Raw genomic sequence first — 21,806 nt, 5'->3', positions numbered from 1 at the left:
GCTTTCCTGGATTTCCTCTTGCCTCATTTATGACTCCTTCTTGTCTCAGTTGTTGAATTCTCTAACTCTTTCCAATCCTTAAACATTGGAATGCCTCAGGTTTGATCTTCAGATCTCTATTTTTCTCAGTCTACATTCCCTTCTATTATGGACTGAATGTTTGTATTTCCCCCAAAATTATATGTTGAAGCCCTCTACCCTAGTGTGATGGCACTTGGACATGAGCCCTTAGGAATAACTAGGGTAAGATAAGGTCATGAGGGTGGGGTCATGGTCTGATGGTATTAGGTCCCTTGTAAGAAGAAATACCAGAGAACTTGTGTTTTCTGTATCTTCATGCATGCACAAAAAGGTCATGTGAGAATACAGCAAGGTGAAAGCAACTAACAAGCCAAAAGAAGAGGCCTCAGAATGAGACATAACTTGCCAGAACCTTGCTCTTGGACTTCTCAATGTTCAGAAATAAATTTCTTTGAGAAATAAATTTCTGTTTTTTAAACTACCCAGTCTACTGTATTTTGCTATGCCAGCCTAGGAAGACTTAGACACACCCTTGTCAAGTCCCATAGTTTTCCATTTAGTAATGAAAAAAACATTTATATGCCAAACTTCAAACTTATATATCGAGCAGCATACTTGCATCTCCACTGAATATGTCTAGCAAATATCTTACATTTAAGGTAGCTCTACATGAACTCTTAATTCTTTCCACCCAACAACTTGCTTTCTACCTGTTCTTCTGTATCTCAGTAACTGACACCTCTTCTCCCTCTTGGAATGCTCAAAATCTTGGAATTATCATTGCTGCCCCACTTTCTCTCACATTTCACCTACAAGTTTTAGAAAATCTTGCTGCTTTTATCTTCAAAATATACCCCAAATCAAAGTACTGTCACACTTTGGTCTAAGTCATTATCATCACTTGCCTCAGCTGAACTATTTTTTCAACCTCTTGTCAACCCTTTATGTCTTTTCTCTATACAGCAGCAAGAATTTTGTTAAAAAACATATCATACAATGTCATTTGACTACTGAATATTCTCTAATAGATCTTCATCACACATAAAATAAAACTCATAGTCCTCATAGTCCTTAACATGGCCTTCAGAGTGCTACATATCCTGGTCTCTTGCATCCTCTCTGATCTTCTCTTTTATCCCTCTTCTCATGCACTGGCCTTCAGACACACTGCTTTTATTACTCTTCCTTGGGTAAGTCTGATGTTGCTTCAAGGTCTCTACATCTGCTGTTCTCTCTATCTGGAGTTCTTTTCCCAGAGGCAGATTTTCCCCTCATTTTATTCAAATCTTTGTTCAAATGTTACTTACCTGAAGAAGCCTTTCCTGATCACTCTCTAAGACAGCAGACCCTGACATGCTCTGTGCTCTTATTCAGTTTTATTTTTCTTCATAGCACAACCTAATATTATACCATATATCTATTTATTTGCCTATTTTTTCTTACCTGACTAAAATATAAGCTCTCCAGGGTGAGGGTCTTTTTCTGCCATTTTTTGCTGCTGCATTATCTGTGTATAGACTACTGCTTGCCACTTCAGAGGTGTTCAATAAATATTTGTTGATTGAATGAATACATTGAGTTATAAAAAAAGAACAGAGGCAATTACAATTTGTCATTTTTTTTTCCAGAGAAGGGGCATTTTCTTTAAGCAATATACAGAGAAACTAATGTTTCCAAAGTAATTTTTGGATCTTTGAATATTCAATATTGAGAGCATGAGGAAAGAAATTATGAAAATTATGCTTGTTAATTAATTAATTCAACAGATACTTATTGAGTGCCTATTCTGTGCCAGGCACTGTTCTAAGTATTCAGGATAAAATAATGAACAAAACATACAAAAAACTTTGCACTCATGATTAGGACAATGAGGAACAAACAAGATCAATTAGTAAATTATACAATAAAGAAAAGAGTGACAGCCAAAGGGGGAAAAGGGAAAGAAACCCTATAGGTTAAACACTATAGAATAAACATAGGTTATACTATAGGTTAGACAAGATTCACCAGTAGATCAATTGTAAAGAAAATGAAGAAATTGGGAGGAGGGGGGAACAATACATTAAAAATACTTTAAAACATGACTAAACTTTGGCACCTAGAGATTCACACTTGGAAGATAAAACTAAAAAAGTACAAGAGATTGTCAGTTAAAAAAAAGAAAAAATATAAAAGAATGACTGCTACAAAGGTCAGTGTAGTTGTTAACTATGCGAGGAGTGACAGGCTTGTGACAGAATGGAATACATGGAAGGGCTTCTGAGGTGAAAGACAGGATTCTGTTTCCTGACCTGGAAGGTGGTTACAAGTGTACTCACCTTACAATGGTTCATTAACCTATATACTTATTTTGGATTGTTTTCTGTATCTATATTTTATTTTACAATAAAAGATTAACAAAAGAGCAATAAAAGAAAGAAAAGAACCACTCTCAATAAGGCCAACTGACAAACCAATCCTCTTTTTGTAGATAACAACTATCAACGCTCAACAAAATATAAAAACAAATCCCGGAACAAACGGTGAACAAAAGAAGTAGGCAGATACTGAGAAGAGCCAACACTTGGCATAGGGGAACAAAGGTCAAGTTTCCATTTTGTTAGCGTGGCTTTTAGCCATGTGGGGTGGCTAAAGCTGTGTTAGAAAATCGTAGTTTTACTGGTTTAAAAATCAGAGAAGAGAGTTTGAGTTTGGGGCACCACATTCACTGGAAAGTCAGAGAGGAAATCCCCTCAAAAAGAAAGCCAAAAAGTGGAGGTCCCAAATTCTGGGTATAAAATTTGCCCAAATCTCTGGATAACCCTTGAAAATGCATACTGGGGAAAGACTCAAAGCAGGTGTTTCAGGTGAGGCCAAAAGAACTGAACTAAAATTTGAGCTACACCCATTGCAGAGGAACAGTTAACTACGTTTCTAAAAATCAATATTCATCAGAGGGATATTCAGATTCAAGAGCTTTTAGAGCATATCATTCACAATATTAAAGACGTAATTCAAAATTAAACAACATTCAAAGAATCAGGAAAATATGGTAAATTTGTAAGAAAAAATATCAACAGAAAACAATCTAGGATGACCCAGATATTGGAATTAGCAGACAATTATTTTAAAGCTTATATTAAAACTACGCTTGGTGATATTCAGGGAAATATACTCACAATTAATGAAAAAAAAGGAAATTTCAGAAGAAAAGAGTCTTTTTAAAAAGCCCAACTGGAAATTTTCAAACTGGAAAACAAAATAACTGAAGTAAAAATTCATTGGATGGGCTTAAGAATAGAATGGAATGACAGAATAAAGAAGCAATAAATTTGAAAACAGATCAATAGAAATTATTCAATATGAAGAACATAGAGAAAAAAATTATTTAACAGAGGCTTATGGGGTAACATCAAAAGTTCGAATATGTATGTAACTGGATACTGAAAGGAGATGACAGAGTTCATCGAGAGGGGAAAAATGGCTAAAATTCCCTCAAATTTTGCATAAGACATACATTTACAAATTTAAGAAGCTTAATGAAGCCTATAAAGGATAAATAAGTAGGAAAAAATGCTCCTGTTTATATCACAGTCAAGTCAATAAAAATGAAAAATACTTGAAAGCAATCAGAGAAAAATAACACATTGCATACAAGGAAACAACAATGCAAAGGACAACAGCTGCTTTCTCATAAGAAACAATGGGGGCCAGAAGACAGCAAAATGATATCTTTAAAATACTACAGGAGAAATTTGTTAACTCAGAACTTTATATTCAATTAAAATATCTGTCATGAATGAAGGTAAAGTAAGATTCTCAGATAAAAGAAAACTAAGAGGATTCATCACTACCACATCTGCAGCACAAAGAATAGTGTTGAAGTTAGTTTTTCAATCTCAAGAGAAAACCAAATGGAAATTCAGATCTTCAGGAAGGAATGAAAGATCCTTGTAAATAGTAACTATGTATATAAATATAAAAGACTATTTTCCCCTTAATTTTTTATAAATTCACTTAAGTACTTGAAGCAAAAATTATAAAATTGTATTACAAGGCTTATAATGTTACAGAAACGACAGGCCAGCCAAGAAACAAGCACCACTTGGAGGGTTGGAGTACTCAGATTTATTACACTGGCGGGCTCAGAGGGGCTTCTGCTCCAAAGCTCTGAGCACTTCCAAGACATGTGCATAAGGTTTTATAGGGTTAATTACAAACTTGGGGCATTCGGCCAATAGGCATGGAACAGCTTTAGCAGCATCATTATCACAAAAGTAGAGGCAGGGAGGCAGCAAACCAACATTTCAAGGCCAGATATGTCTCTCTGAAAATCCAGCTGGCTAGCAAAAAACAAACAAACAAACAAAAACATGAGCAGGGAATCAGCAAACTGACACTTACTAACAGATTTACGAGTTGGCCCAGCCCAGCTTTTCCTTCACAATAATATATGTAGATGTAATGCACATGACAACTATAGCACAAGGGGATAGCAAATGGACCTATACACTTGTAAGATTTCCCCATTTTAAAAAATTCTATTTTATGGTTCTTTTGGGGGAGTAATTAGGTTCATTTACTTATTTTAATTATTTTTTTGAATGGAGGGACTGGGGACTGAACCCAGGACCTCATACATGCTAAGCATGTGATCTACCACTGAGCTATATCCTCCCCAAAGCAGACTATTATAAATTATGGACGTGAACTGTAATCCCTAGAAAAGCCAATAAAAACACACACAAAAAGTACAGCCAAAACGTCAGTAGGTAAATTAAAATAGAATTCTAAGATATATTCAAATAATCCAAAAGAAGGTAGAAAAGAGGGAAGAGAGAAATTAAAAAAGTAAAAAGTGTCAAAGTGAAACAAATTGTAAAATGATAGACATGAATCCAATCATATCAATAATGACATTAGGTGTTAAAAGACTAAAGATTCAAATTAAAAGTCAGAGACTGTCAAAATGGATTAAAAAGAAAAATCCAACTATATGCTGTCTAAAGAGATGTACTTTAAATATAAAGACACAGATAAGTTGAAAGTAAATGGATAAAACAGACATTATCATATAAACAGTAAGAATAAAAAGACTAGTGGAGAGGGTATATAGCTCAGTGGTAGAGCTCACGCCTAGCATGCACGAGGTCCTGGCTTCAATACCCAGTACCTCCATTAAAAATAAATAAATAAACCTAGTTACCCCCCCCCAGAAAAAGATTAAAAATCTATTAATATTAAATAAACTATACTTCAAGACTAAGATAGTGTGAGAGAAAAGAGGAGCATTTCAAAATAATAAATTAAGAGAAAACAATAATGAATGGGTATGTATGTAATAACAGTCTCTAAATACATGATGACAGAATTGACAGAATTAAAGAAAGAAATAGACAATTTCAAAGTATGGTTATAAATTTTACACCCCTTTCTCAGCAACTGATAGAACAACAAGACAAAAAATTTTGTGAAGACATAAAAGATCTAAACAACACTAAACAACACTATAAGCCACCTTGTGCTAATTTACATGTAGAGAACACTAGGTGAGATGGTGACTTGGACCAGGTAAGAACAGTGAAGTGGTGTCACATGATCAAATTCTAGATATATTTTAAAGGCTGACTTGGGAAAGTCACTTAACATCTCAAAATATTGGTTATAAATCAGGAAAATGAGGATAAACAGTATTAACTTCATTGAGTTATTGTGGAATTAAATAAGACAGTACATACAAATATGCTATGCTATATAAATTATGAGATAGTACATATAAGGTGCATAGCACAGTGCATGAGTCAGAGTAAGCAATAAGTACTCTTAGCAATTAGTTGTACTACTACAATTGTGGAAATCATTCATTTGGAAAATACTTATTGAGCCCTCCTAAGGGCCAGAGCCTAAGTTAGGCACAGAGAATATATATTTGAATATAATTAGCTTTACATCTTATAAATGAAGTGGAAACCAAACATTGCACTTTATTTCCATACCAATGGGAGCAGGAATGTCCAGCTGCGATAACAATGGAACATAGAAACCATCACATTTTGTTGAAATCTCTGTCAGGAGGACACATCTGTGATACCCTGCATTTTACTACTCCCACAATTTCATCCGTGAGATCCTACACAGAGTCAGATTACCCAACAATAGCTTTAAATCAGGGGAAATCTGAGGAAAAGATTAAGTGATAACTAATACAGAGTTTTAGGGTTGAACTTCAGATTTTTCTGTCCTTATTGAACTCAGGGTATTTGGCTTCTATTGTCTGTTACTGAAGGAATGTTGACCTTTAAACAGTCCTGGCTTCTACAGAATTAGAAGAGAATAAGAACTCTAAGAGCTGGAGATTCAAGATGGAGCATTTATAGTAAATATTTGAGTAGCACACAGTTCTGGTTAAGAAATATTTGACAATGGGGAAAGAGGCTTTTCAAATTAATTTTTCAGATATACTAATCCCAGAGGATCTGGGTTGGAAGAGGGATAGGAAAATTGTGTGATATGATCTGTGAAATAAGTGGGTAAGAAATAAGTGTTTCTATGTGCACTGGGTCAACACCTACATCTTTATTACATCTTCCATGGGCATAGAGAATACAAAGAAAAATGAGGCCACACAGTGGTTTCCTTCAGGAGGTGGTGTCAGTCTGGGAGAACACCCAGTGACACAGGGATCATGCCACCAGCCCCAACTCAGGCTATATTCCTGTCCTTCCGAGAGACGACTGTCAAGGGCAAAAGACTAAAGAAGGGGTGAAGGAGGATTAATAAAATAGTTGCACTTAGGCTAACAGATTGCTTATTCTTATGCTTGCCCTTAAAACGGTCAACTGACCTGACTGACCATTTGCTACTCACAGTTTCAGGCCCATTGTTAAAACTAAAGCTATTGATCTTACTGTTTCTACTTTATTCCAGTAATCTAAAGCTATAATCATGCTTGGTTTCTGAGTCAATCTCCAGGAAGAAGGTCACAGGACTTTAACCTTAGAAAATAGCCTGAATTACCAAGAAGACCACAGCTTGAGTGCTTAGGAGATAAAGAGATCTAACCGCTGGCCTCTATAGAATTGGTCGCCTGGAAGCATCATGACACCATTCTGTCTTCTGATGAGAAAATGATTCTGTTGATTGCTATGCTTTATCATTTGAGCTCTGGCTATATAACCACCCCACCCCATCCCCAAGGTAGGTTCACAGTTTTGAAGGTACCAGCCTGCTGTGAGCCCCCTTTGCCCTGCAAAGCAATAAAATTGCCTCTTTTCTTCTAAGCTCCAAGACCCTGTCACTGGGTTATTTGGCTCGTCAGGGACGGGGGCCGATCTTTCGGCAACAGGAGCTCTCCTGGTCTTTGGGCTGGGTGCCTTCTGAGTGCCCCTCAGACCCATTCTACCTGCTATGTAACCACAGAGGCTAACTTTGAAGACTGCCCCACTTGGCTCCATTGCCCTGAAGCTTCTGGTGAGCTTTCAGTGAGTGCTGCTGCATAGCCAACAACTTCAGATTGTTATAACAAATGCCTGTCTCAGTCTCATGTTAAACAAGGACTGATCTAAAAATCTATTGCCAAATATGAGAGCACGTAGATTTACTGCTAAATTTTCTTCTAAAACTTTTATGGTTTTAGTCCTTATATTTAGGCCTTTGATCCATTTTTATGTATTTTGTATATTATGTGAGGAAGCAGTCCAATTTCATTCTTTTCAATGTGAATATCCAATGTCCCAACATAATCTGTGAAAAAGACTATTCCTTTCCCCATTGAATGGCCTCAACACCCTTGTCAAAAATCATTTGAATATATATGCAAGGGATTATTTCTAGGCTTTCTGTTCTATTCCATTGCTCTGTCTGTCTCTATTCCAGTACCACACTATTTTGTACTAAGTAGCTTTGTACTAAGTTTTGAAATCAGGAAGTGTGAGCCTTTCACTCACACAACAATTTTGTTGTTCCTTCTCTAGATTGTTTTGACTATTCTGGTTCTCTTACAACTCTATACAAATTTAGAATCAGTTTGTCATTTCTACAAAGAAGCTAGCTAGAATTCTGATAGAGATTGTGTAAACCCTGTAGATCAATTTGGGGAGTATGCCCTTTTTAACATTAAGAGCCTTGATTCATAAACACAGAATGTCTTTCCATTCATTTATGTCTTTAATTGTTTTCAACATTTATGCCAAGATACGCCAATGTGGCACATTGATTATTATGAACTAAAGAAACCTGAGAAACAACCAGTACAAGAACATTCTGACTCTCCTTTGTTCCTCTGAAAGCCGGAAACAGTGCTTCCATTGAAGGGGGATTAATAAAATGGCCACTTTTAGGCTAACAGATTGCTTATTCTTATGCTTGCCCTTAAAATGGTCAACTGACCTGACTGACTGGTTGCTACTCACAGCTCCAGGCCCGTTGTTAAAATAAAGCTATTAATTTTAGTGTTTCTGCTTTATTTCAGTAATCAAAATAAACATATTTGGTTTCTGAGTTGTTCTCCAGGGAGGAGGTCACAGAACTGTAACCTTACAAAATAGACTAAATACCAAGAAGACCACACCTTGGGCACTTACGAGATGAAGAGATCAAAAAATTGAAAAAATAACTGCTAGCTCCTACAGAACTAGTCATCTGTAGTCATCATGATGCCACTCTAAGTCTTATCATTGAGAAAATGATTCTGTTGATTGTTTATTGTTTGAGCTATGGCTATATAATCACCCTGCCCCATCCCCAGGGTGGGTTCACTGTTTTGAAGGCACTAGCCTGCTGTGAGTCCCCTTTGCCTGGCAAAGTAATAAGCTGTCTCTTTCCTAAGTTCCAAGACCCTGTCTTGGGGCGGGGGCTGATATTTTAGCATCACCATGGGAAAGTATCCTCTCTATGCTGAAAGTATGGAAGGCATTCTTTTTACTGGAGATAGGAAATTCAAGGCTGAGAAAGCTGTATAAACATAATTTGTTATTTCTTCATTATTTTGCTACTCCAAGCAAAAACCATTGTTTTGTCAAATCTTCACAAATAATTGATTCTTTGTCTGAAAATGTATATTGACAGCCTGCTTTGGTCACTTCTTAGGTCCCATTACTATGGGGCCTCTATACAAATGAAATTTGTGTGTTTTTCTCCTGTTAAGCTGTCTTATGTCAATTTGATCATTAGGCCAGCCAAAGCAACCTAGACGAGTGGAGGAAAATTATTCCTCCCCAACAACTGCTTTCTCTGCATCTCATAAGTTTGAGTATGTTTCATTTTCATTCATTTCAAATTATCTTCTAATTTCACTTGTAATTTCTTCTACCCATTAGTTGCTTAAGAGTATGTTAATTTCCCCACATTTGTGAATTTTCCAGTTTTCCTTCTGTTATTAGTTTTATTCCATTGTTCTCACAGAAGAAAATTTGGATGATTTAAATCTTTTAAAATTAATTAAAACTTGTTTTGTGGCCTAGTATGTCTCTCTCCTAGAGAATGTTCCATGTATACTTGAGAAAAAATGTATTCTGCTGTTGGTGGGTGGAGTGTTCTATAGCTGTCTGTTAGGGCTAGTTGGTTTATACTGTTGTTCAAGCCCTACATTTCCTCACTGATCTTCTATCTGGTTGCTCTACCCATTATTGAAAGTAAGGTACTGAAGTCTCTATTACTGTTGAATTTTCTATTTCTCCCTTAAATTCTGTCAGTTTTTGCTTCATATATTTTGGGGCTCTGTTGTTTGATGTGTATTTGTTTATAACTGTTAATATTTTTTTGATGGATTGACCCTTTAATCAATACATAATGCCTTTGTCTCCTGTAACATTTTTTTGTCCTAAAGTCTATTTCATATGATATGAGCACAGCCACACCAGTAAACTTTTGGTTAGTTATCTGCATGGAATATCTTTTGCCATCCTTTTACTTTCAACCTATTTGTGACCTTAGATCTACAGTGAGTCTCTCATAGACAGAATATAATTGGACCATGCCAATCTCTGCCTTTGCAATGGAGAATCTAATCAATTTACATAAAGTACTCATAAGGAAGTACTCCTGCCATTTTGCTGTTTGTTTTCTATGTCTTACTTCTTTTTTGTTCTCCTTTTTCTCCATTACTGCCTTCTTTTTTGATTGATTTTTTTCTAATGTACCATTTTGATTCCCTTTTTTTCTGTGTATTTTTGTTTTCTTCTTAGTGGTTACCCCTGAGGATTACAATAAAATTTAACTTTATAATAATCAAATTTGATTATTAATATCAACTTATTTTCACTAGTATACAAAACTTTTCTCCTTTATAGTTCCATCCTCTTCTTTTATGACAGTTTTGTCACAAATTAAACGTTTTTACCTTGTGTTCCCACCTATGTAGATATATAATTATTGTTTTAGGCATTTTGCTTTTAAATTATATAGAAAAAAGAGGAGTTACAAATAAAAAATATAACAATATCAGCTTTTATGTTTACTCATGTAGCTACCTTTTAACATTGTTCTTTATTTTTTTCATATGGATTCAAGATACTGTCTAGTCTCCTATCATTGCAGACTAAAGGACTTACTTTAGCATTTCTTTTGCAGGGCAGATCTACTAGTGATCATCTGTTTTTGTATATCTGGGAATGTCTTAATTTCCTCTTCATTTTTGAAGGATGACTTTGCCACATGTAGAAATTTTTGGTTGACAGTTTTTTTCTTTTAGCACTTTAGATATATCATCTTACTGCTTTCTGACCTCCATAGTTTCTGAAGAGAAATTAACTGTTAATCTTACTGAGGATACTTATACATGATAAGAAATTTCTCTCCTACTGCTTTCAAAATTCTCTGCCTTTAGCTTTTGACTGTTTAGCTATAATGTCTCAGTGTGAATCTCTGAGTTGATCCGAGATCTTGCTTGAATTTCCCTGAGTATCTTGAGATGCCTTTCATCAAACTTATGTTTTTAACCATTATTTTTTCAAATATTCTCTGTCCTTTTCTCTTTCTTCTTTCAAGATTCCCATTATGCATATGTTGGTATGCTTCATAGTGTCCCACAGGTTTCTTAATCACTGTTCATTATTCTTCATTCTTTTTTCTGTCTGCTTCTCAGACCGGACAATCTCAATTGACCTAATCACTGATTCTTGTTAATACTCACATTTGCTATTGAACTCCTCTAGTGAATTTTTCATTTTAGTTATTTTTCTTTCAACTGCAGAATTTCTACTTAGTTACTTTTTATCATTTCTTTCTCTACTGATAGTCTATTTGGTGAGACATCACTCTCCTAGTTTCGTTTTTCTCTTTTAATATATTTAAGATAGTTAATTTAAAGTCTTTGTATGATAAATCCCATGTCTGCTTTTCCTCAAGGATGGTTCCTGACAACTTCTTTTTATCCTGTGAATGGGCTATACTTGATTGTTTTTTTCCATGCCTAACAACTTGTGCTGAAAACTGGACATGTTGAAAATTGTAAAATAGCAAATCTGGAAATTCAATTCTTCCCATTCCCAAGCTTGTTGTGGGCTGTTGTTGTCTGCTTTGTGAGTTTCCTAAAGTATTTTCTACAGTCTGTATTCTTTGTTGCGGGTGACCACTGAAGTCTGTGTTCCATTAGCTTAGTGGTCAGCTAGTGTTATGACAGTGATTTCCTTAAACAACTATAGCCAAAATTAGAGGAAAGAACGAAAAAGAAAAGAATTACTCTCCCAGTTTTTGTAGATTGGTTCTGTGTTGTGGCATGACTTCAATGATGCCAAGTAATTTATAACTCTACCTTAGCCTTCACTTCATGCTAGCATGGAGCGTGAAGGTCAGCCATAGGTGAAAGTATAGGGTCTCCTCAGGCCTGTTCTGAACGTGCATCCAGCCTTGGGGGTATAAGCATTGCCTTCCTGATTCCCCAGTATACATGGGAACTTTTAAAAACCTTTATCCTCCCATGTATCTCCTTTCTCAACTTCTTCTTTCCAGGCCTTTTTATGTGTATATTGCTTATTCTGTTTTATCCCTTGTCCGAAGCAGCTGCAGCCAATACTTTTACCTTTAAATGCTTTTGACAAAACTTCTCAGGAAGCTACCCAAGCCCTGGGAATATTTCAAATCAAATAAAACAAAGGAAAGCCCTTGCAGCAGTCCTGTAGGGAGCACACAACCACAATTCTTTGAGAATAAGGTCCATCTTGCTCCCTCTTGCACTAGCACCTGCACCAGGGGTTCAGGCTGTCATCTTCATGGGCTGTCATTGATCTGGGGGATGAAGGATGGCAAGTAGGCAACTTAAAATGCCACAGCACTCTCTTACTGCAATACATCAGTTTCTTTCTTCATTAAGCCTTCCATGGTTGTTGAAAGTTTTTACTAAATTAAAGAGTAATGTGAAACTTGACTTTAACAATTTTCGCCAGCTTATTAGTTGCTTTTGTGAAGGGACAGAGCCCTATAATTCACTATTCTGCGATATTAATAGTGACATTGGTGGAAATAGTTCTGCAACTTACTTAATGGACAAGAATACATTTAATTTTGTAAATGTTCTATGTGCGCTTGAAAAGAGTACGTGTTCTCCACCCTTAGATAAAATGCAATTTATATATCCATTTGACCTAGCTCCTTGATTGTGTCACCCCAAATAATTGCTCAGATATAGGTATTCAATCTCTCACTAGAATGATAGATATGTGTATTTCTCCCTGTAGTTTTGTTCATTTTCGATTTATGTACTTTAGACTGTAACATGTTTTCATTAGTTTAGATACATTTTTTTCCCAGTGAACTGAATGATCTGTCATATTTGTAATCTTTATCTTTAGATATACTTTCCACCTAAAAGTATAAGATGAATGAAGCAATATCAGCTTTCTATTGATTAGTATTTGCCAGCATATATTTTTCTATACTTTAATTTCAATTTATAGATTTTGTATATGTTTCTTAAAAACAGCATATAGATGGATCTTTTCTTTTCAAGTCTAAAAATAGTTGTTCTTTGACTGGAGCATTTAATTCATGTAATGAAATTATTGATATATTTGGGTTGAAATACTCTATTTTTGTCTTTTCTCTTTGTCTTTCCTTTCCTATGTTTTGTTCTCTCTTCTTTCTTGATTTGTATTGTATGGACAATTTTGTTCTCTCTCCAGTCTTGATTTCGACTGTATAGAAAACTATTTTTTCCTCATTCTATTTCTCCTCATTCTATTTTTCCTTCCCCAATAGTTTGGAGTTAGTTATGTGCCTGATATCTATTATTCTGAAAATCCTCCTGGAAAATGTAATAGGCGTGCTTAATGTATTTGAGCCTAAATTCAGCAATATTTTTATCCCCCTTTGGACAAATACATGGTCTTAGAGAACTCCCGTTCTTATCATCACCTCTCCAGACTTACGGGCTACTTTTGTCAAGTATTTAGTTGTAACTTATTTTTCTTAATATTACAATATATTATTATCAACATTTATAGTCAATATTTGTTAAGTATTACTTCTATATTTATTATACTCTTTGCTCTTCAATTCCACTTGAATACGAATACCAGTTGACCTACTATTTGGGGTCAACTTCCTCTGCCTGAAGTATGTTCTTTACAACTTCATTTTTGGAAGCATGCTGGTAGCAAACCCTCAGTTTTAGCTTTCTTTTTAGGAACAAAATAACATTGCCAGATCTAGTATGTGTCTGTAGGTCAGCTAAATTTCAGACAGCCAGGTTTCATCTGCCTTGAAAGCAGGCAGTTGGTATGGCAGATTTGGTATTTGAGAAGGAACAGGAAAGGAGAAAGAACTACATGTCATATAACCTGGGGTGACCACATCTCAGTGTTCACCTGTTACTCTAGCCTAATTATTGATGACACTCTTTTCACTCTTAAAAGTTTTACAGTTTAGATAAAAAATTCTATGGTCACTTGAATAAAGCCCAAATGACCGGTAGTCCTCCTGGCTTCTGGAGCTATGCTTTCATTTGTATTCAATTCAGATAGCTTAGGGACTTTCACTTCCAATGGAATGGAAGAGATTACGGCAATGTTGCCATTAAGAATAACCAGAAAGGGCAAATAAAGCACTAAAAACAAGCAAACAAGCAAAAACACATTTAAAGATAAGAGAAAGCTGCTGAAGCACTGAGGATGAGTAATTAAGATGCGATTAGGTGAAGCTACAGCTGCTTTTCTTCCAGGGGCATTTTCCAATCCCATGTATACACCAGGAGGCAGGGAATCTGGATTCTGTCTGGGCAGAAGGCCAGGATACAGAGACATCGGCAAAGTCTTTGGTTGTCTTGTGGGGCTGGAGAGACAAAGTTGGAGGCTTAGAGGATCAAGAACTCAGTGAAAAGAAAGGGCTGAGGAGAACTGAGCCTGACATACAAAGAGTTTTCTCCTCAAAACATTTGCAGAAGTAAGCAGTTGCCTGAGGCAGAGGCTTAAAAAAAGTTTTTAGAAAGCCCCTTGAAAGCAGAGCTGAAGTTTTGGAAGTTTTTGTTTTGTTTTGCAGTCTTACTCTATTGAGGTAAGAATTACAGTGCATGACTCCTGGGAGAAATTTTCATAATTAAAAAAACTGATTAATCCAAAAGAAGCAAACAAAGAAAATAAAGCATAAATCAGGGGGACAAAATATAGAAAAATAAAGCAAGATGGTAGAAATAAATGCAAATATGTCAATAATCACAATAAATGTAAATAGACTAAGTAGTCCTGTTCAAAGACAAATAATAGTCAAACTGGTTGAAAGCAAACCAAAACAAAAATCAACAATATACTGCTTATAAGAGACACTTCTTAAATATACAGATAAAGAAGGACATTTTGTAATAACGAAGAGTTCAGAGTACATAATAAAGCCACCTATTCATCCCTTGTAATCTCAGTATTTCCAAGAATTCCCAGGGTGGAGCATGATGATATTCCCTTGGTTGTTACCTGTTACCTCTCCCTCCCATTTATTGCACACAGCTTAATTTCCAATCAGGATGGATCATCTTGGCTTCCTTCTTGCTTTGTGCCTGCAAAACAGAAGGAAGCAAAGAGCACTGGCCCAGATGCTTCCTGTGTCAGTTTGACTTTGCAATGCAATTACTCTTTCACTGCATTATCCTGAGAGTAGGCACAGCCCTCTTCTTCCTTGCTTACAAACACAACACTATGGCTTGTCACAGATAAATGCTCAAATTTGGGAATGATGAAAGGGGATTACTACACAGAATGGGAAACAGCTTTAAACTGGATCACAGATCTTAGTGTTCCTCAGTTCCTCAGTTGCTCTTTCCAAAGGGGACTCTATCACAGACGTATCTTTCCCATGCCATGGTCAGCTACCTGTTGCTATCTCATCTTCACATTCCCCTGGATTCCAGAAACCTAACACTCTATGCCGCAGTATGCCAAGATGAGGACTCAAAGATTCCTCTTACTTAATTTTGCAGAACATTTCCTTCTGCCCCTTCATTTCAAGTTCACCCTTCTAAACTGGTGGGTTGGATGGTTGTGGGGGTTTGCTAGGTCTGCATGTATATAACAAAAAGCCCCACCACTATATCTCTCTAAGTACAACAGCAGTCTTCCGTCTGACGTATGATCTTAGAATGCAGAAATAGCCCAAGTTTTAAAAAAGCATCCCTTCACCCCTTCCTTGCTATGGTTGTATTATAGATGCCAGAGGAGAGGGAGACGGGGCATGTAGAAGCAAAAGTTTTCATAAGGTAGGAAGAGTTGTGATCTATAGTGCAGGATTTGCTTTTGCAACAAAAAACAGTATCTTCCATGAGATTCTGGGGATGAATGGAAGAACAGATGAATAATGAAGAGCAGACAGGCTAGGCAGATCAGGTATACTGAGATGTATAAAGTATTTGAGAAGGTTTATCTGCAGATGAGCTGCATATTATTGATATGCAATACAGGTTGATCCTATGTAAAAAAGAGTTTGGAAGAATAAACTGACCTCTTAGTGACTGTAAAAGCCAGTGGCCAAAAGGAAAAATATAAATAGCAAAAGAATTTCAACATGAAAAGTGCTGAAGGTGAAGTTGCGAAGTTCGACTCTGAAGGGAGCCAAGTTGTAATGTGTCAGGGCAGAGGAAGGGTTGTGAGTTGGAGATGGGGTGGGGTTGCATATGAGATAATCCTGATATGAGCTGGAAGGATAAAAACACAGAACATAAAAGCCATAATTGCTGGATTGATTTTAAGATGGAAATGTGGAGAAGGCAGAAAGCAATGAATCTTAAATGACAGGCTTGTAACTATTGGCTCTTTACACGCGATTAAAAACCTGCTAAAATCTCACCTACTCAGATCTCCCTTCTGCAGCAGTTTGGTTCTCCGCCAAACTTTGAGCAATAAATAGAGCCTGCAAGCTCTCTGAACACAGAGCTGCAGCCTTTGAGGGGAGAAATCAAAACAAGATCACAAGGTAAGAATGAAATCAATATTCTAGTGGATTTTTAGTTGTTTTGCAAAGTAAAAACCATGGAGAGTTTTTTTATTTCTATAAAATAAAGGATTAGGTTGATATATTATTATTGCCAACAGAAATAAAAGTTGATGATAATAGTTGCTACTAACTTAGAATTCCATTTTGCTTTCTTTTGGGTGATTTGTAAAATTATTAATAAATTGCTATAATAGACATATATAACAGTCTTATAGTACATGTTCCCCTCCACCACCATAAAACTTCATCAAAAAAGTTGATAACTGTACTTCCTAGTCCTAATGCTTATCCAAAGAGAAATCCACTCACAATCATTTACAATTGGTTTTTAAGAAAGAGGGACAAATACAAGAACTGAAAGGTGCCATCTCCTAAAAAAAGTCCTCTCAAAAATAAATTTGTGAAAAATAAGGAATTGATATTCTATAAATGAGTAAATTTAAAAACTCAGTTTTCCTACTATTTTTCATTTAGAGCGAAAACTGTTTTTGTTCTATTTCTTGCTGTCTGCCTCGTGCGAATTTTTTCTCCTTACTCTTTTCTCTGCCTTATCTTTCCTTGCATGAATACATGCCTTCAGACTCTTTTAATAAAGAAATGACACAAAAACCTAAAATATTGTGGCTGCACACTATTTGTTTCCAGGTCTTTGGAGATTTGAGAGTGGAAGATCTAAGACTAGGTGTGGCTGGATTTTCCTGACTCTCACTCCCTCCTCAGCACTGTGCTTCTTCAACTTGAATCTTCCCTGTATGCCACTGTATGCACTGCTTTGTGCCATCCTATGCTGTTCCCTCCATCCCCACCTACTGCTTCTCACACTTGTCTTTTGAATACTTACTGCTCTTCTTTTAATTTTGACCCTGTAAAGGCACAGCTCTCTGTTCATAAAACTTCAGAATCCTCTATTTCTTAAAGTTAGGGTACTTGAGCTGAGTCACATAGCTAGGTAGTGTCCTTAGATAGTAAAGAACTGTCATGGGCAGCAGTCTCTGAAACTCAAATTTCACATTTTTTCCTCCAGTCTTCTCAGAAAGGATCTTGGATTTCCTACCAATTGTTGACTGGTGGCTGCATAATTCATTTTCCCAGCAGTGTACTGACCTAGATGTTTTCCTCTTTCCCAGAATGTACTGATTTCCTTTTCTTACTTATAAAGAGGGAAGAATTCTGAGGGGAACTTTCACTTACGGGTTGAAATAGGGCTGAAAGTAAGGTAAGACATTGAGAAATGGGAGCTGTCACTCCTAGCCAGAGTCTGTAGAGGATTAAAGACACAGTTTGCAACTAACCTCAGGGAATGTACCTGAGTTTCAGCTGTAAAAAGTTCTGCTCCATGGAGGAATTAAATCATTACAGGGAAATACCATGGGAGGTGAGGAGAGGGGATAGGGCATAGCACTGAAGGAAGAAAAAACTCCAAGGATTGTTTATGCCAGTAATCTGACAGTGTGAGGTCTTTTTTGGAGATATGAGTGCAGAAATAAATAAGAACTGCAGAGAGGGCAGCACTGGGGGAAGAAAAATACATACATCAGGGAACATATATGTCAGTAAATCTGATAGCATGAAGTCTTTTCTGGAGATGTGAGTGGGACTGCCAAAATCAATGTATCTTTCATTCAAACAGTTGAAACTTTGGCAAGCATGACGGGAATCAAGTGACAGAATTCTCCTTCTGTTATATCTTGGTTTGCAGCAGGGACATTAAGAAACATTAAGACTAAAAATAATCTCCTTGAACAGCAGAAAGAAATCTTATTTCTATAAAAAAAAAAAGTGATGCTTGGTTCAAGGACTTCAGGAAATCACAGTAGAATCCCTAATCTCTTTTCAATTTCCTTCTGGGTTCTCTGGTACTGATACTTGTACGCAAAAGGAAACTTTAAGGGGACCTAGCCTTAGGGGACAGGCAAAGTTCACTGTCTGGGGTGGTAGAGGGGGAATAAGGAATTTGGGGCACTTTCTCCCTCCATCAGACTCCTGGCCCACGCTCACATGCTGCCCTTGTTACTGTTCGTGTGAAGGTTTTTGCTCTAAGTAAAGAGTACAGTATAGATTAATAGTTAAAAAAAAAAAAAAACCCACAGATTTTTACAGTCAGACAGTCCTCAACTACATGTATCATTGACTAGCTGTGTGACTTTGGATCTTAACTTTCCTGAGCCTGAAGTTTTTTTCTCTGTTGTAAAATATAAATCAAAAACAAAAACAAAAAATAACAAAACGCTCTACCCTAGGGAGATGTTGAGATGTTTATGAAGGTAAAACAAGTCAGAAGGAGTCATGAAAGGTAACTGTTAGTCATCACTGAACATTTACTAAATGTGAGATATTCATTCCATAGTATTCCATTTAATCCTCATAGTACCTTTGTAAGATAAATATTATCTTCTCCATTTATAAAATTAAGCAAGTGAGATTTAGGAAGATTATACTAACTCAAGATGATACAATCAACAAATTTCAGACCCAAATTAAAATGCTTCAAGTTCCGTGAAGGGAAAAGAACAAAGATGGATTCCAAATGACTTCATTTAGTGCATCTCTAATCCTCCTTGTGAAGCCATTTTATATTCAAAGTTCCCATCATTTTCAAACAAAAGTATTAGTGAGATAACATTAAAACTTTCCCTTGTTTTCTTTAAGGCTACATTGACTTCCGCCTGAAGGAAAGAGTTCCTGCCAGCCATTATTCTCTTACATAATTTGTTTTGCCATTGCCACCAATAATGCTAGAACCAAGGTATCTGCTCATAAACTTGGCTTCACTTTTAACCAGCATACCAGTCTACATGTATTTTCCCCTTCACTTTGAACAGCTCATAAATTGCACTATCATCACAATTTTCCCCAGCAATCTGAGAACTCCTGCAATTGAAGAATGTTTTGCTCATTACTTCTCTTGAATTGCCTGGCAAAGACTCAATATTTTCTTAAAGAGTTTGATAGAACTTCATAGTTTTACTTATCTGCTGTGTTCAAATCTCAGCCTCTCTTAACTTCTTAGCCTTTCTCTATTCTGAATTTATTAGTTTCTAAAAATTTTCCTTCCTGAGGTTTTATTTTTTCATTATCTTTTATACATATTCATGTGTTACTTGTCCACATTCTTTAGCAATCCTGTTTAAACAATGCTTCATCCAGTAGTCAGCATGAATGCTTCATACTGGTAAATCAGTATAAATTTCCTTGAGTAGATATTTCTTTCTAATCTTTTTTAAGAGCTTGAGCCACAGACATAGGTGCTAACAATCATTCTAATGTAATTTGGTGGCTATTTTTAGCTTTCCTTTTTTTTCTTCATTATGACTTGTATAAGAGCCATATAACCTCAATGTATATGTAGCATTACTTTATCAAAGAGGGTGCATATTTTTACTTCACTCACTTACACAAGTGCCATATGGTTTGCGAAACCATCATAATTATCACTTTGTGATGACAATTATGTTTAATAGAATACATTGGATGTTATTGTCTCAAAGGAGTATAAGATGTTTACTAAAAATGTTTGGAGGGTCCCATGCACAGGATGTGACAGCTTAATGCTTACATCTGGCTGTCCAATTATTATTACCTTTCATTATGTCAAGTGGAAGGATTTCTCTTTAGTACTGTGAGGTCCATGAGATCAGACTCAGCATTTAGAAGCATTAAAGTCATTTGCATTGCGATGTGCCAGTTGGGGAAAAAACTGTTTAAAAATTCTTGTATTTTTTTTAATTCATAAAAGCATAAAAAACCAGAAGTCCACTTTTTGGCAGCATCCAATTTTTTTTTTCTGGTTATTTGTGGCAAATGCTCCCAAAAGAGCATCTGGGTTTAGACTCATTGGCTCTCCCTACTCTCTAGGCAGAACCATGCAGTGACTAATATCCCCTAGGATTGTGGTTCATTGTTAGGTTATATGCAACACCTTTTCTTGGCAAAAAAGGGGGATACCTCACATTCTTTTGCTCTGCATCATTAGGTGTACTCAGGAAGAGGTCATAACTGTCCAGAGGAGGAAAATGATTAAGTCTTATCTTGGAGAAGAGAGGTGTTTAGCACAGTCCACTCTAGTACTTTTCACCTTAAAGCCAGCTGCCAGGTAACCAAGACTGAGTCTACTTAGAATCCCATGTAAGGATGATGGCATCAGCAATCTGGGGAATTGCTGCAGCCCCAAAAGTAGGCAAGGAAGGAGACAAAGGCTTGTCATACCAGGGTGGACAAGTTTCCAGATCTCTGAGTTGTATTTTCTGATTGTTGCACAAGGTAGCTCTGTTGAAACTTTTATGGAAATTAAATATCCAGCATTTGGTTTGTGGCTTAGCTTATTCAGGTCAATGGCCAGGAACTCACATCTGTAAATGGCAAGCTTCCACACTCTACATTTTTAAATGTCTTCTAACAATCAAATTAAATATCTAACACATGATGTATGTATCACTGGCTGGTCATTTGGTTGCGAAAGAAAATCTTAACTGTCTATCCAGGGGTGATGTTTAAAACATTTAACAGCTGGCATGGCATGAGCGGAGATAAGTGAGAAAGGAACCAGCCATGTGGAGCATATCAGCTGAATACCAGAAAGAGACTCCCATTCTGACTTTGAACTATACTAGCTAATTTGGGATAATGTGGTAGTGAAGGTGCTGTAGAATATTTAAAGATTTACAGAATGTTTAACAACCTGACCAGTGTTGCTGTCACCATTCAACAGGCATATCTCAGACATAGGAGAAAAATCCTATAAAAGTTATGTTAATAACTTTAGTCTTTGGACAAGGGAACACTTTCACATATTATATAAATATATTTAAAATTAACTTCTGAATAAAGGCAACCTGAAATAATATTTTGACCAGAAAACAGTTTTTAGTGCTTTTCCCTTTTGACCATCATTATGGACTCATGATTTTTGGTGATACTGTAATTAACTCATTTACAGACTTGTTTTGATTAACTATAATTTTTTGTTGTTTTCAGTCACATTGTCACGATTTGGCACACAGAAGTCCCTTTATGGTGGTTCATTTGCTCTTTTTCTACCTACCTCAGAACTTTAAAATAAGCATCACTACTTTCAGGCAATAAGTTATTCAGGCTCACCTTGCATTTCTTCTACAAAAAACATGAAATCAGCAATTATCCAAAGAGTCCTAATTTCTTCAGTGGAGAACATATTAGACTACCAAAATCTGGGCACTGGAATATATTGGATTATTTCATCTTAACACTGAAATTAGAGCAGTTCAATTATAGAGATAGGGGAGGAAATTATACATTACATATATAATCATGAGTTCATATTTGCATTATGAATGGAGTTCTAACAATACTATACTACATATCTATTTGAGTTTTTATCTACTTCATTAATATGTCAAAATATATTATTTTTATTT

The 21,806-nt window shown here is 36.1% G+C and overlaps 2 protein-coding genes across 7 annotated transcripts in view; one reads left to right on the top strand and one right to left on the bottom strand.

Annotated features, from left to right (window-relative positions):
- The window catches only part of RANBP6 (RAN binding protein 6), a 225,517-nt gene that overhangs the window by 78,255 nt on the left and 125,456 nt on the right, over positions 1 to 21,806 (bottom strand). The window lies entirely within an intron of this gene.
- Positions 16,236 to 21,806, top strand: part of IL33 (interleukin 33) — a 32,305-nt gene continuing 26,734 nt past the window's right edge. Inside the window, exon 1 of the mRNA XM_006190326.3 lies at positions 16,236 to 16,392. The gene's annotated coding sequence lies outside the window, so the exon portion shown is untranslated. The remainder of the gene's footprint in view (positions 16,393 to 21,806) is intronic.

This window comes from Camelus ferus, chromosome 4 (assembly GCF_009834535.1).
Source record: "Camelus ferus isolate YT-003-E chromosome 4, BCGSAC_Cfer_1.0, whole genome shotgun sequence".
Taxonomy (NCBI): Eukaryota; Metazoa; Chordata; class Mammalia; order Artiodactyla; family Camelidae; genus Camelus; species Camelus ferus.
This window is presented reverse-complemented; position numbering and strand designations above follow the sequence as displayed.